This window comes from Mustela lutreola, chromosome 11 (assembly GCF_030435805.1).
Source record: "Mustela lutreola isolate mMusLut2 chromosome 11, mMusLut2.pri, whole genome shotgun sequence".
NCBI classification, from domain to species: domain Eukaryota; kingdom Metazoa; phylum Chordata; class Mammalia; order Carnivora; family Mustelidae; genus Mustela; species Mustela lutreola.
In genome coordinates this window covers 57,885,455-57,899,359 of record NC_081300.1, presented here as the reverse complement: position 1 = coordinate 57,899,359, position 13,905 = coordinate 57,885,455, and the positions used below count along the sequence as shown (strand labels likewise).

The 13,905-nt window shown below is 40.1% G+C and overlaps 1 protein-coding gene across 2 annotated transcripts in view; it reads left to right on the top strand.

Moving 5' to 3' along the window:
- Positions 1-13,905, top strand: part of LOC131810802 (uncharacterized) — a 100,999-nt gene that overhangs the window by 2,692 nt on the left and 84,402 nt on the right. The window lies entirely within an intron of this gene.

Genomic DNA, 13,905 nt, shown 5'->3' with positions numbered 1-13,905 from the left:
GCAAAGAGTAATGTTCAAAAAGTAAGAATCAGATCTAAAGGAGTGTCTAGCCTGTTAACCCTCCCTTGAAGAAGTTACAGAAAGTAAATGCTTTCAGTAGTCATTCAATGCCAGTAAGTGTAACATACCACTTCATTCCCCAGTTCAAAACATCTGTTCATGTCCAGCATGATTTTGGCTTATCCTTAACTGACCATAATTCTCAAGTGAAAACATTAGGATTAATCTTCCTCACACCTGATAACATGAGTTCATTTCTAGAGCCACTCCACATATAAAGTAACCTAAAACATGATCAATGATTCTTTGCAGAATCTAGGTGAAGGAATTGTGGGGGATGTGTGAAAAATCCCTGTTCTTCCCTCCACTCTCAAAGCCATTGTTTCTAGTCACAAACCAACACATGCCAGTGAGTTCAATGTCAGTGATCTAACCATATAGTCTTTTTTTTTTTTAAAGATTTTATTTATTTATTTGACAGAGAGAGATCACAAGTAGGCATAGAGGCAGGCAGAGAGAGAGAGGGGGAAGCAGGCTCCCTGCTGAGCAGAGAGCCCGATGCGGGACTCGATCCCAGGACCCTGAGATCATGACCTGAGCCGAAGGCAGCAGCTTAACCTACTGAGCCACCCAGGCGCCCTAACCATATAGTCTTGATTAAAGTGGCTTGATTATACACTGTAATGAATATCATGGCTGCCTGGTTAGACATCCCATGATTCGAAGTTAGAGCTACTACCATAAGCCCAGGGAAGTTGACCCTAACTATAGTGGTCAACCCTTTAATTAAAGAATGTGTGTGGGGTTTGTGGGGGCAGGGAGGAATGGGGGAGTAGGAGTTAGGAGAACTGTAAAAAAGTCGAGGGGAGTGAAAAATGGAGGAACTTGGGTTCTGCCATTTCTATGATGTCTTCTCCATTCAAACCATCACAAACAGGCACTAGTGAGGACATGGTATAATGAAAACCATGAGCTTTCTAATCAGAGGGACTTGGATTGCAATTCTGACCTCATCTCTTACTAGATTCTGTGAAGCTTTGATCCTCAATTTCTGCAAGTATAATTAGAACATTAAATCATCCTCCTAGATCACATCATACTTATTAAAGCAGTCTCAGGCATGGCATAATGTGCTCTGCCTCTCACGTGCCAGCTTTAACAATACTGACCAACCTCATCAGGTTTCCTAATGAATAACATGAAATGCAGATTAAGTCTGGCTTTGAGGGAAGAAGAGGAACTGAGTCAATTTCAAAGGAAGGGGTCAAAGGAGACAAAGTTATTGCTGGATGAGTAAGAATGTTAGAGAGAGAAGGGAATAAAGGTCTTTCAAGTAGGAAATTTGAGGATACAAAGAAGCATGATGTGGTCACAGTGGTACACCGAGGAGTTAGACCTGTTTCATGCTGTTTCACTCTGAAGTGAGGGGAGGTAGAAGGGTAATAAATAACTTCGTGATCTTTCCAAACTCTTCTCAAGGTAATCTTGGATATGTGGGACCAAAAGGGAAACTGAAAGTCAAAACAGTCAGTAATTACAGACCTCAAGAACAGACTGTCTAAAAAAGTAATAGGCAGAATGTCACCTGAACCATTAGCAGATTCAGGTCGCTTGTTACTTCCCTAATGTGGGACTGAATATTAGTAGCCTCTAAGACTTAAGTGAAATTTCCTCTAAGAATTTAATCAATGAGGGATGCCTGGGTGGCTCAGTTGGTTAAGGATCGGACTCTTGGTTTTGGCTGGCATCATGATCTTGGGGTCCTGGGATCTAAATCAGTGTTGTGCTCTCCACCCAGTAGGAAGTCTGTTTGAGATTCTCTCCCTCTCCCCCTCCCCCACTTGCATGCTCGTGTGCTCGCTCTCTCAGTCTCTCTCTCTAAAATAAATACATCTTTTAAAAAATGAAACAAGATGGGATTGGGAGGGAGACAAACCATAAGTGACTCTTAATCTCACAAAACAAACTGAGGGTTGCTGGGGGGAGGGGGTTTGGGAGAAGGGGGTGGGATTATGGACATTGGGGAGGGTATGTGCTTTGGTGAGTGCTGTGAAGTGTGTAAACCTGGTGATTCACAGACCTGTACCCCTGGGGATAAAAATATATGTTTATAAAAAATAAAAAATTAAAATAAAAAAAGAATTTGATCAATGTTTCCCTATCAAGTAATCAACGTAATGAAACAATGAATATAATTTTTGCTCCATAGATAGGTAAAAGTTTAAGATTGCTAACTACTGGTGTTGGTAATGTGTGCAGCTGCAGGATCTCATGCAGTGATAGCAATGCAGATAAAATCGGCCTCTCCAGAGGGCGATTTGGCAATATACATTGAGTTTCTTTATATGCAAACCCTTTTATCCAGCAGTTTTATGTCTGTGAATTTATCCTAAGGAAATAACTGGAAAAATCTACAAAGTTGTACTAATAGGTATGTTCATCACAGTGCTATTCATAATACTGAAATCCTGGAAGCCATGTAAATGATTATCATCAACAGAGAGTTGATTAAACAAATCACAGTACAACCATACAATGGGATGTTGCTCTGCAGGTTTAAAAACAGTAACAAAGATCAGTATTTATTTTTAAAGGAAAGATGCCCATGAGGTGTTAAGTTGAACTTTTAAAATTTTATAAAACAGGGGCGCCTGGGTGGCTCAGTGGGTTAAAGCCTCTGCCTTTGATTCAGGTCGTGATCCCAAGCTCCTGGGATCGAGTCCCGCATTGGGCTCTCTGCTCAGTGGGGAGCCTGCTTACTCCTCCTCTCTCTCTGCCGGCCTCTCTGCCTACTTGTGATCTCTGTCTGTCAAATAAATAAATAAAATCTTTTTAATAAATAAAATAATATTTTATAAAACGTCTTTGTATGTGCAGAGAATAACATAAGGAAAGGTACACATCAGAATGTTAGTAAGTGTTCTCTCTGGGTGATTGGATATAAGACAACTTTTTTTGTACTTTTTTTATTTGAGAGAGAGAGAGAGTATGAGAGGGGAAAGGTAAGGGGGAGAAGCAGGTTCCCTGCTGAGCAGGGATCCCAATGCGGGACTCCATCCTGGGATTCCAGGATCTCCAGGATCATGACCTGAGCTGAAGGCAGCCGTTTAACCGACTAAGCCACCCAGGCACCCCGATAATCTTTATTTTTTTTTTACGCTTTTTGTATTGTCTGAATTTATTTCAATAAACATGTATTATTTTTAATCACAAGAAAATAAAACCGTGTTCATGTTGAGAAACAGTGTAATATAGGAAATATAAAAGTGAAAAAGTTGATAACTTTCTTTCATACTCACTTCCTTTCAGGGGATGAAAACCTCTTCAGAGTATATTTCCTTTTTCTGCTATTAATTCAAGTTTTAATTTAGGGCATCAGTGAGTGTGGGCTGGGAAAAGGAAAATGAGCCAGTTCTTAGGCTCCTTGGACAGTTTTAATTTTAGGCAGAAGAAACAGCTCCGGACTGTCTCCCACAAGGCTGCTCCTTAAAAATTCCTGTGCAAATCTGAAATCATGTCTTCCTTGACCAGTTACAAAAAGATTTATATAAAATTTGTTTAAATAGTCCTAGTTCATATAAAATATTCCTTGACTTAAAAATATATGTATATAAAAAATATATGTTTATAAAAAATAAAAAAAAAAAATATTCCTTGACTAAGAAATATTATACTGCTGCTAAGTAGTTGGGTGGCATGGTGTAAGCAGCCTAAGCTCTGTAATGAAAGAATAATCAGAGCAGGGTAAAATTGGTCAGAAAAGTCTTTTCATTGATTCATGGGCTATACAAATATATTTTCAGCCCTAATTATACACTAGGCACTAGGGCACTGAAGATACAAAGATGGAAGACCATAGCCCTTCTTGGGAAGACCTCGCACACTGCAAGGAAATGATTGTAATACAGAGTATATGTGCAAGACGAAATGGGAACTTAGAAGTAGGAGTGCCAAAGCCTTCTTGGGGGAGTTCATTTGGGGTTAAGACTGGAAGTCTCCATAGGAATTGCATAAATAGGGTTTCCTGGGAATGAGTTTTCTACTTGAAGGAAGTGAAAGAGATGTTTTGTTAGAAAGCAGCTGAAAGTTCAAGGTGGCAAATAACTAATCTTCTAAACTGATCCTTCCTGCTGGTAAAAAAAAAAAAACAAAAAACAAAAAACAAAACAAAACAAAAAATGCTTAGAGGAGACATTTCCCTGCTTCTTCTGCAGCCCACTTAACCACCAGGTAATTTCAATGCATGGTAACAAGGGTACTTGATGTTGATGCTGGGGTCTTCGTTGTCCTTTCTGGAAGCCAGATGCTTCTGGCAGGGGCTGGTGTGCTACTGTGTGTTAATAGTTATGTGTTAATGTCAAGATGGGCATGTGATAGAATTAGAATTAGAAGGGGCTGCAGTATTAGGGTGGTGGAAAGACAAGAATTATTGTATGAGGGGATGCCTGGGTGGCTCAGTCAGTTAAGTGTCTGCCTTTGGCTCAGGTCAGGGAGCCTTCTTTTCCCTCTGCCTGCTGTTCCCCCCGCTTGTGCTCTTTCTCTCTCTCTGACAAACAAATAAATTCTTTTTTTAAATTTTTTTAAACAATTTATTTATTTATTTGACAGACAGAGATTATAAGTAGGCAGAGAGGCAGGTAGAAAGGCGGGGGGGAGGCAGGCTCCCCGCCAAAGCAGAGAGCCCGATGCGGGACTTGATCCCAGGACCCTGGGATCACAACCTGAGCTGAAGGCTGTGGATTAACCCACTGAGCCACCCAGGTACCCAAACAAATAAATTCTTAAAAAAAAAAAAAGAGGGGTGCCTGGGTGGCTCAGTGGGTTAAAGCTTCTGCCTTCGGCTCAGGTCATGAGCTCAGCAGGGAGCCTGCTTTCTCCTCTCTCTCTGCCTGTCTTTCTGCCTACTTGTGATCTCTGTCTGTCAAATAAATAAATAAAATCTTAAAAAACAAAAAAGAAAGAAAGAAACTAATGTATGGATTCTGAGATAGCCTGACTCAGTGAGTCCTGGTATTAACAGTTTAGAGCAGAAAAGACTGGAAAAGATCTGGTGCAATCTCCTCACCGTACAGATTAAAAAAAAATTTACTGAGATTGCTAAAAATATCACCTACTGCCTTCTTTGAAAATAAATGATTAAATGTAATGTTCTGTGTAATAGTGCTGTAGTATATCTCTTTAAAAGTTAATGGGAGGTTTCATTTTGTCCATCCACATAGTAGGGAAATAATGTTCTGTTTCCTAGCTCTAGCTCTTGTGTGTCTTGTGTTTACACAGTCAAAGGTCAAAAGCTGACTAAGAACAGAAGAGTCCTTTCCTTTTGCATCATTTTTCAACTTTTCAAAGGGCTTAAAATAAACTCCCATTTTCCATTATTTACTTAAGGGATTTGTTTTGCAGAATTTGTAGCTCTTGGGAACCCCCTTGTCATTCTTACGAAGTACACAATCTGATTCTTACTCATCTATCAACATCCAAGGAATGTTGGTATTAATATGCATGGTTTGAGTCATCCAAAACAGAATAAGAAGGCTGAATTGGCCAGTGATGTTCGTGACTTTCTATAAATATCTTATGTGTATAGAATCGGGAAATGACTCTTCCTTGAATAGAGGAAATGATAGAGATAGAGCTATAGAGATGGGGGGGCAGTGAAGGAAAGAGAGAGAGAGAAAGGGATGAGAGAATGTCTATCAGCTCCAAGACTAAGGATTAATTGCTCTGAATAAAAGCACTTCTGGGTGGCTCAGTGGGTTAAGCTGCTGCCTTCGGCTCAGGTCATGATCTCAGGGTCCTGGGATCGAGTTCCGCATCGGGCTCTCCGCTCGGCAGGGAGCCTGCTTCCCTCTCTCTCTCTCTCTGCCTGCCTCTCCATCTACTTGTGATTTCTCTCTGTCAAATAAATAAATAAAATCTTAAAAAAAAAAAAAAGCACTTCCTTTTCTAACCAGCATTTCATGTGATACATTCTTAAAACCCACTGAATCTTAATCTTCTAAGGCCTTGCAAAAATTTACAGCTGACCTTCTGTAGAAAAGGGTTTGCACTAATTTTCGCGTGGATTCACACTTCTGCTGAACTCTAACTTAAAAATCTGTGAGACGCTACTCCCCAGAGTACATCTAGCATCCAAATCCTTGCTAGTCAACCTCTAGATAAAACTCGATTGTCAGTTCTATCTTTCTAATGCCTATGCTACAAAGACTCAATCTGACTGTATAAGCAAGTGCAGATTTTACTGCACATGGTTTCTATTTTTCCACATTATAGGTTTTCTCTGATTCGTATTTTGAAAGGTATTATAATATAAAAGTACTAGAACCATCAGAAGGAATACCTTGTTGACATTCATCTAATCAAATATTTGTTTAGGGGCTTTGCAATAATAAACTTCCCCATGGCCCCATGACTCCTTTCTAAATTGGCATAACATTTTATTAAATGTGTAGCCTGGGGGGGAAAAATCCTAAGAGAGACAGACATTGTCATTCACCAAATCATTCTTCAATCCATTCAATGTTTGCCAAGTTCCTTTCATGTGTTAGGGAAAGGGCAGGAATTGTTGAAGATGTTGAGATAAAGGACACAGTCTCACGCACCCCAAGGAGCTCAAAGTGTTGCTATTAGTACGGGATCAAGGTCTTAAGTGGATTTGTCCACTAAAGAGAATGTACGACAGCAAACCGTCCTATTAGGTGATCTGCTCCCTCTGAAATTGGGCGTTCTTTTGCTGTGATGCGGTTTTGCAACTTGTTCTGTTGTTTTAGGAACAGTAAATGTTCAAAATAATAAACACTATTGAGCACCTACTATACTGGGTAGTAAGGCAGGCTGACCCATAAGATGACCCCCGGTGATTCCTGCTTCCTTGTATTCTTGTTCTTAACGTAATCTCCTTCTCTTAAGTATGGCTGGGCTGAGTGACTTTCTTCTCACCAATAGAATATGGCAAAGGTGATGGGCTGTCACTTCTATAATTAGGTTAGAAAAGACTATGACTTCTGTTTCTATTGCTTTCATGGTTGGCATGCTCTGGTGAAACCAATATTGGAGAGGCCCCCCTGGCAAGGAGGCTGGGGGTAGCCTCCAGGCAACTACAATCTAGGAACCAGGCCCCACAGGGTTTTTGGTGCTTTTTTTAAAAAAAATATTTTATTTCATTTTATTTATTTGACAGACAGAGATCACAAGTAGGCAGAGAGGCAGGCAGAGAGAGAGAGAGAGAAGGAAGCAGGCTCCCCGCTTAGCAGAGAGCCTGATGCAGGCCCCCACGGTTTATCAGTCCATGAAGAGCTTAATTCTGTCAACAATCATGTCAGCTTGGAAGCCCCTGAGAATGAGGATCCAGATAAACTCTGCCCATATTCCTGATTCATAGAACCTGTGGGATAATAAATCTGTCTTGTTTTAAGCTGTTAAATTTGGGGATTATTTGTTTTGCAGCAAGAGAGAACTAATATGGAAATTATCCTTGTTCTTAAGGAGTTGACAGTATAGCTACAGTGAGACAAAACACTAACTATAACACAATGTTAAAAGTGGAATCATCTTCAGTAACTCTGCCGAGGTCGTTTCAATCAGGGACAGAATTCTACAATTCTGGTATTTCAGTGCTAATCCCAAGCTAACTTGATTTCTGTTTTTATAGGTTTTCCAGCTGGAAAGGCTTTTGAGCCTTTAGTCCTTACTCCGTATTTCACCTGAAAAGAGGAATGATACACATTGTAATTGACCAACTAGACTACATGGTCCTTGAGGGTAGGAAGAGTATTACAATTTATACTGTGTGCTTTTTCACACTGAAGGGAGGGCTCACTAAATATGAATAATGAGCTATATCCTTACAGTTAATAAAAGAGAAAAAAACACATGAAAGACCTCTGAATTTCCTGAAAGACCTGAGAATTCCAGTGCATGTACTGGAAATAGGGCGGGGTGGGGGACTGCCAACTCAGTCTTCTACAGGGCTCTGATGCACAGTTAGTTCATAAGCCAAGCATAAGAAACCTTGGAAGACTTCTACAGGGAATATTCCCTGTGACACTGAATACTTCCCCCAGAAGCTTTCCAGCATCACTAAAACAAGAGCCCTACATGTTATTTGTACTGATGATAGCAGATACTGCCTGTGGTCTGCCTGTAACCTGTAGGTACTGGCCATCACCAAGTACACCAGGGCAACCTTCTGCAAGCACCCACAAGTTTCCATTTGGGGGTTTCAGCCAGGAGTGCCGGTGCAGCTCTCAGCTACTGATATGTGAATGGGAGGAAAAATCCCTGAACTTCCTTGCCCCGCTTTGGTGGGATGACTCTGAGTTGTGTTCTCTGCTATTATCCATAGTTCCCCAGCGGTACTGACCACCCTCCCACCCCACATATTGACAGGGGTAACCCACTCAATAACACATTCTTGCTTCACCCCAAAATAAACTACTTGGACTCAAATCTTTGTCTCAGAGTTGGTTTCTGGAGAAAACTGGTGAACGAAATAACTTAAATAGGAGGTTTAAGTCTGAATCTTGTTGAGCTGGTCCTGTCGAAGCTGTTTTGCTCAAGCATCTCAGGAAAGAAAGAGCCCTAACTTGGTGAAGTGTGACCCAATGGGAAGCATGGGTGGGGAGGGCATGACTTAGAAGCTGACTTTCTCACTGGGGTGAGGTGAACACCAGGGCCTGGGTTGAGAGAGGATTTTTTTCATGATACAGACTTCCTAGAATTTTTAGAATATTGACAAATAAAATAGTCGCTAATAGCTATCAATCAACCCAGACCTTGGTTTCCTTCAGCAAAGCTGGGAGAAGGTTTAAGTCAACTCATCAAGCCCAACCTCTGCTCCAAGCAAGGTCCAGAAGGTCCCAGAGGTGGTTATGTTCCTACTTTGGTCTTTTGACATCCTAAGCCCTCCCAGCTGTTGAATGGCAAAGGCCCAAAATAAGGTCATTTCCATTGCTGTGCCTGGCTCTAGTTATAATCACCCAAAACAAGCCTGGAAGGTCCCTAGTAGCACTGAGGAATTACGAATGTTTATTTTTAAATAAATTACTTTTCCTCTGGTTTAATCAAAAGCTTTCATAAAGTTTGGTTTTAAACCATATGCAAATATACTCATCTCTGAAGAATTTGGCAAAGATTATTTGCCTTTCTATTTCCAGTTTTTAAATGTACACACAGATTAACACTGATTCTAAGAGCTGACACCCCCATCAATCCAGCACAAAGGATACAGTTAAATACACCAACTACATACACTGAGGAAGAGTCTGAAACCGGACTGGGTAGGTGCCTCCGACAGAATACTGACACTTAACAGTTACTTAACTAAGTCACAGTTGGAAGCTTCGGTCCTTATAAGTGAAAGCACAAGCATTTTAGTGTATGAACTCTGCTGTGGAGCTTGCATTTGCTACTTGGCTTTCTAGTTCGTACTTCTCCAAGAATAAAGAGCATGGTTCAGTGCAGACTTTAGTAGACAACACGGTCACATCCTAAGTGTTTATCCAACGGGGCTGATAGAAGTTGTCAGATATTCTGACAGAGATCCCCATCCCATGCCCAGCAGATGTGAGAGCAGATGAGATAGAAGAAAAAATTCGGAAATTTCACTGAGAAAATGCCCTTTATCTTCATAAAATATGTGTTCCTTCCTCATGTCAAGAGAGGCCGTGTGCTTTCCATGTTTAAAGGAAGACTTTTGGGGGCACCTGAGTGGCTCAGTCAGTCAAGCAACCCACTCTTGATTTCGACTCACATCAGAATCCCAGGATCATGGGATCAAGCCTTGTGTTGGGCTCTAGGCTTAGCAGGGAGTCTGCTTGGGACTCTCTCTCTCCCTCTCCCTCTGACCCCCCCACTCATGTGAGCAATCTCTTTCAAATAAATAAATAGAAATCTTAAAAAAAAGAAAAAGACAATTTTTTGGAGGACAGGGGAGTTTTCAGACTGATTTGACCAACTCCATGTCCGATCTGAGCTTTCTTCAAAAATGCTTTGATTTCTTCTTCCAGTGTAATCTTCTTCGGGCTGAGAGCTGTTTTCATCCCGCAGTGCTTTGTGTGTGTATTTCAGAAACTATTAGTACCTTGTGGTATCTGTGAGTGAGATGGCTCTTCACAGTGGGCACTCTTCGAAGGGCATCATCTAGATTCATGCTGCACATTCAGTAGTGTTCTATCCATGCCATGATTGTAAACAGCAATTGTGGTTGACCACTGCTCAGTGCCCTTAATACTAAAGTGTGGCTCCACACAGGCACCCTGTAGGTTCTCTTCCTATAGCCTAGACACTGCGATTCTGCTCATCAGGTCAGGGTCAAGTGGGAATGAGAGTCTAAGTCATTACTTTTATGTCTTGTAATACGCTTTATAAATATTTTAACAAAAGTAATATAATATTCAGATAAAATTCCGCAATTACCTTTCTTTACTTTCCTTTTCAAGTGCTCCCAGGGAATATCCCTGGGAGTAACTCCAGTCCATGACTCTAGTTATCATGTATGTGTGCATCCATCATCAATATATACAATGTTTTTTATTTTAAATTAGTTTATATCATATTGTCTATTTCTGCAACCTGGTTTATTCCCTCTTAATGGTATGTTTTTGTGATCTAGTTACAACATTAATATATAGAGACTTAGTTCATTTTTTTAAATTGCTATTTGAATGTTCTTGGGAATAGAAACTTGATTTTTCATTTCCCATCTGATGGGTTTCAGATGTCCCCAGTTTCTTATAGCTGTCTCCTATGCACATATTTGCAAGTTTCTCTGCAGGAGGACCTTTTAGGTCATAAGAAATGTAAATTTTTAGCTTTCCTGGATATTGAGGGTTTTGTTTATTTATTTATTTAATTTTTTGGAGTTAACTTTTTATTTATTTTTTATTTTTTAAGTTAATGCTGTGCTCAACTTGGGGCTTGAACCCACAACCGTGAGAGCTGCACCTCAAAAGTCACAAACTCCAATGACTGAGCCAGCCAGGTGCCCTTTTACTGGATATTGTTAATTTGATGTCAAAATATTTGTATTTTGGGGGTGCCTGAGTGGCTCAGAGGGTTAGAGCCTCTGCCTTCGGCTCGGGTCATGGTCCCAGGGTCCCAGGATCGAGCCCCGAATCGGGCTCTCTGCTCAGCGGGGAGTCTGCTTCCACCTCTTTCTGTCTCTGCCTGCCTCTCTGCCTGCTTGTCATCTCTCTCTCTGTCAAATAAGTAGATAAAATCTTAAAAAAAAAATAGTTGTGTTTTGGTTTTGGCTCAGTTCGTGATCTCAGGCTCATGTAATCAAGCCCAAGTTGGGCTCCACATTCAATGTGGAGTATGCTTATCCCTCTCCTCCTGCTCCCCACCTCCCACTCATGCTCTCTCTCCCTTTCTCACTCTCACATAAATAAAATCTTTTAAAAAATAGCTTTATTTATTTTCACTCCTACTTTTGCAAGTTTCTATTTTCATATTTCCAATGTTTCATATTGTACAATTAAACATTTTGTAGACAATCAGATATATATAAAAAAGGATCTAATTTAATTTGTATTTCTCTCAGTATAGCAAGGAGGAGCATATTTTTGTATATTTTGGTCACTTTGTTTTCTTTTTCGGTTTCTTGTGCATATTTTTTGCCCATTTTCAAAAATTGGGGGTTTTGTTTTATTGCATATTGGTCTTATGCCCTTGTATATCTTAGATACTTTGTAATAGCTGTTATAAATATATTCTCCTAGTCTATGGCCTGTTTTTTTTTCTTTTTTTTTTTAAGAGGTTTTTTTTTGTTTGTTTGTTTGCTTTTTAAAGATTTTATTTATTTATTTGTCAGAAAGAGAGAACAAGCACAAACAGGAGGAGAGGCAGGCAGAGGGAGAAGAAGGCTCCCTGCTGAGCAATGAGCCCGGCGTGGGGCTCGATTCCAGGACCCTGGGATCATGACCTGAGAGGAAGACAGACACTTAACTGCCTGAGCCACTCAGGTGTCCCTTTTTCTTTTTTTTTAATTGGACAATGTATACTCACGTGCATGGGTTGGGGGAGGGCAGAAGGAGAGAGAGAATTCCAAGCAGGCTTCACATCCAGCGTAGAGCTCAGCACAGCTGATCTCATGATCCCGAGATCATGACCTGAGCGGAAATCAAGTCAGTTGCTCAGCTGAGCCACCCAGGCACCTCATATGGCTTGTGCTTGTTTTTAAACCAGATTTTTAAGCTAAGCTGTAATTTTGGCGTCATTTAAAAATTACAAGCAAATTTATAAATTGTTTTTCTGTATGATTCATGCTCTTTCTGTCCTGTTTTAAGAAATTCTACCTAACTCAAGTTCATGAAGACATGAACTATGTATTTCATTCTAATATTATAAAAGTTGTGCTTCGTGTATTTTGATTCTTTCTGTAACTTTTCTGTGCGTAGGGTGTTAGGTACTAAAATTCTAATTTTACTTATACATATCTCGAAGTGAATTTTTCCAATTCTGTAATTTTTTACAATGGAAATAGCTTTCTGATGATATAAACAACTCGTAATCACTGTTAAAATTCAAATAATTATTTAACATATGAAGAAATACATTAAAAGATACCTAAGAGCTTGTTGCCCTGAGATAGTCACCATTGATACTTTCAACATCATTGGCTGCCCGCCTGTCCTTTTCCCACTTGTTTATGGAACCACTTCTGTGGAAGAGAACTTTCTAGAACTCAGGCAAACTTAGAGAATCAACTCCAGAACTGGATATAATTTATAGAATTTGAAGTATCAACATAAAGGGTTTTCAAGTTCAAGTACATCATGTGATTGCCTGATTTCATTAAGTGTATAAATAAGTAAAAAGAATAAGTAGGAGCATCATGTGAGAAGTAAGGATTGCCCAGGAACAGCCGGTTCTTCCTTGGTTTGAGGAAGCGAGAGAACAAAGACTACAGATTATGAAACAAGGATACAGTTTCTCTTAGTATCATGCCCAGCATGGTAGGTTCATCTTGCTGAATGTCTTCGAGTTTGGACCATTTGTGTTTCCTCTAATAAATAATCTTAATTATTAAATTTTGTCACAGAGGTATACAAGGAAAAACAGAGCCAGTTCCTAGAAAAGCACCGCCTAACTTGGGTAGAAGGTGAAAACTTGTATCGATCAGTCCATTTTCGAGACTCTGTGATAATGGAAGGTGAACAGAAGTGGGGTCTCTTGTGTTCAGGGGTTTTCAGACGGAGCCAGTTGGCCATAAATGTGGTGGGCCTTACCCATGTCCTCACTGGTGGAACTTTTGAACTTTTGCACTGGATCGAACCAAAAAAAAATTCCAAGAACTCAGCACAAACACTCGCAACTATGTACAGTAACAGACTTTCCCTTAGTGGTAGCTTTAGGGACCAATGATATTTAGGGAAGATTAGTTTTCTATGACCAACACCAATCAAAATTCTTTGTAAACAACTTATGTAAACATTCTTTTTCCTCTTTCAAAACCCTTGACGTTTGTTCCCTGGAAGGACGCTATTTGGGTTGCTGCCCAAGTCTGTGTTCCCCAAGTTGCAATTCTGGGCCCCCAAAGATGTGCTTTTGTTTTATTTTAGCTCTGCCTCTTTTGTTAGTTGACAAGGAAGAGTTATTTATCATGTTTCACTACTACCGAGAAATCGGTGATGATCTCTTTCCTCTGCATACACAAATATCACCCTTCACTATCTTAATATTTCCTATTCTTCATGAAATTCATATGCAAATTCCTCCATGCACACATTAGAAGTACACTTGGTTTTTGAATTTAAAAAATAATCAAAACCACATATAGGCCATGTTTATCCGCATGTAGGATGAGGGCCCTTCTGTTTTCTGACCTTGGGTCTGCTTTGATGTCTCATGAATGCTGATGACGTTATTTAGCTTGTATGTAGATATCCTCCAGTGTATATGGCATGG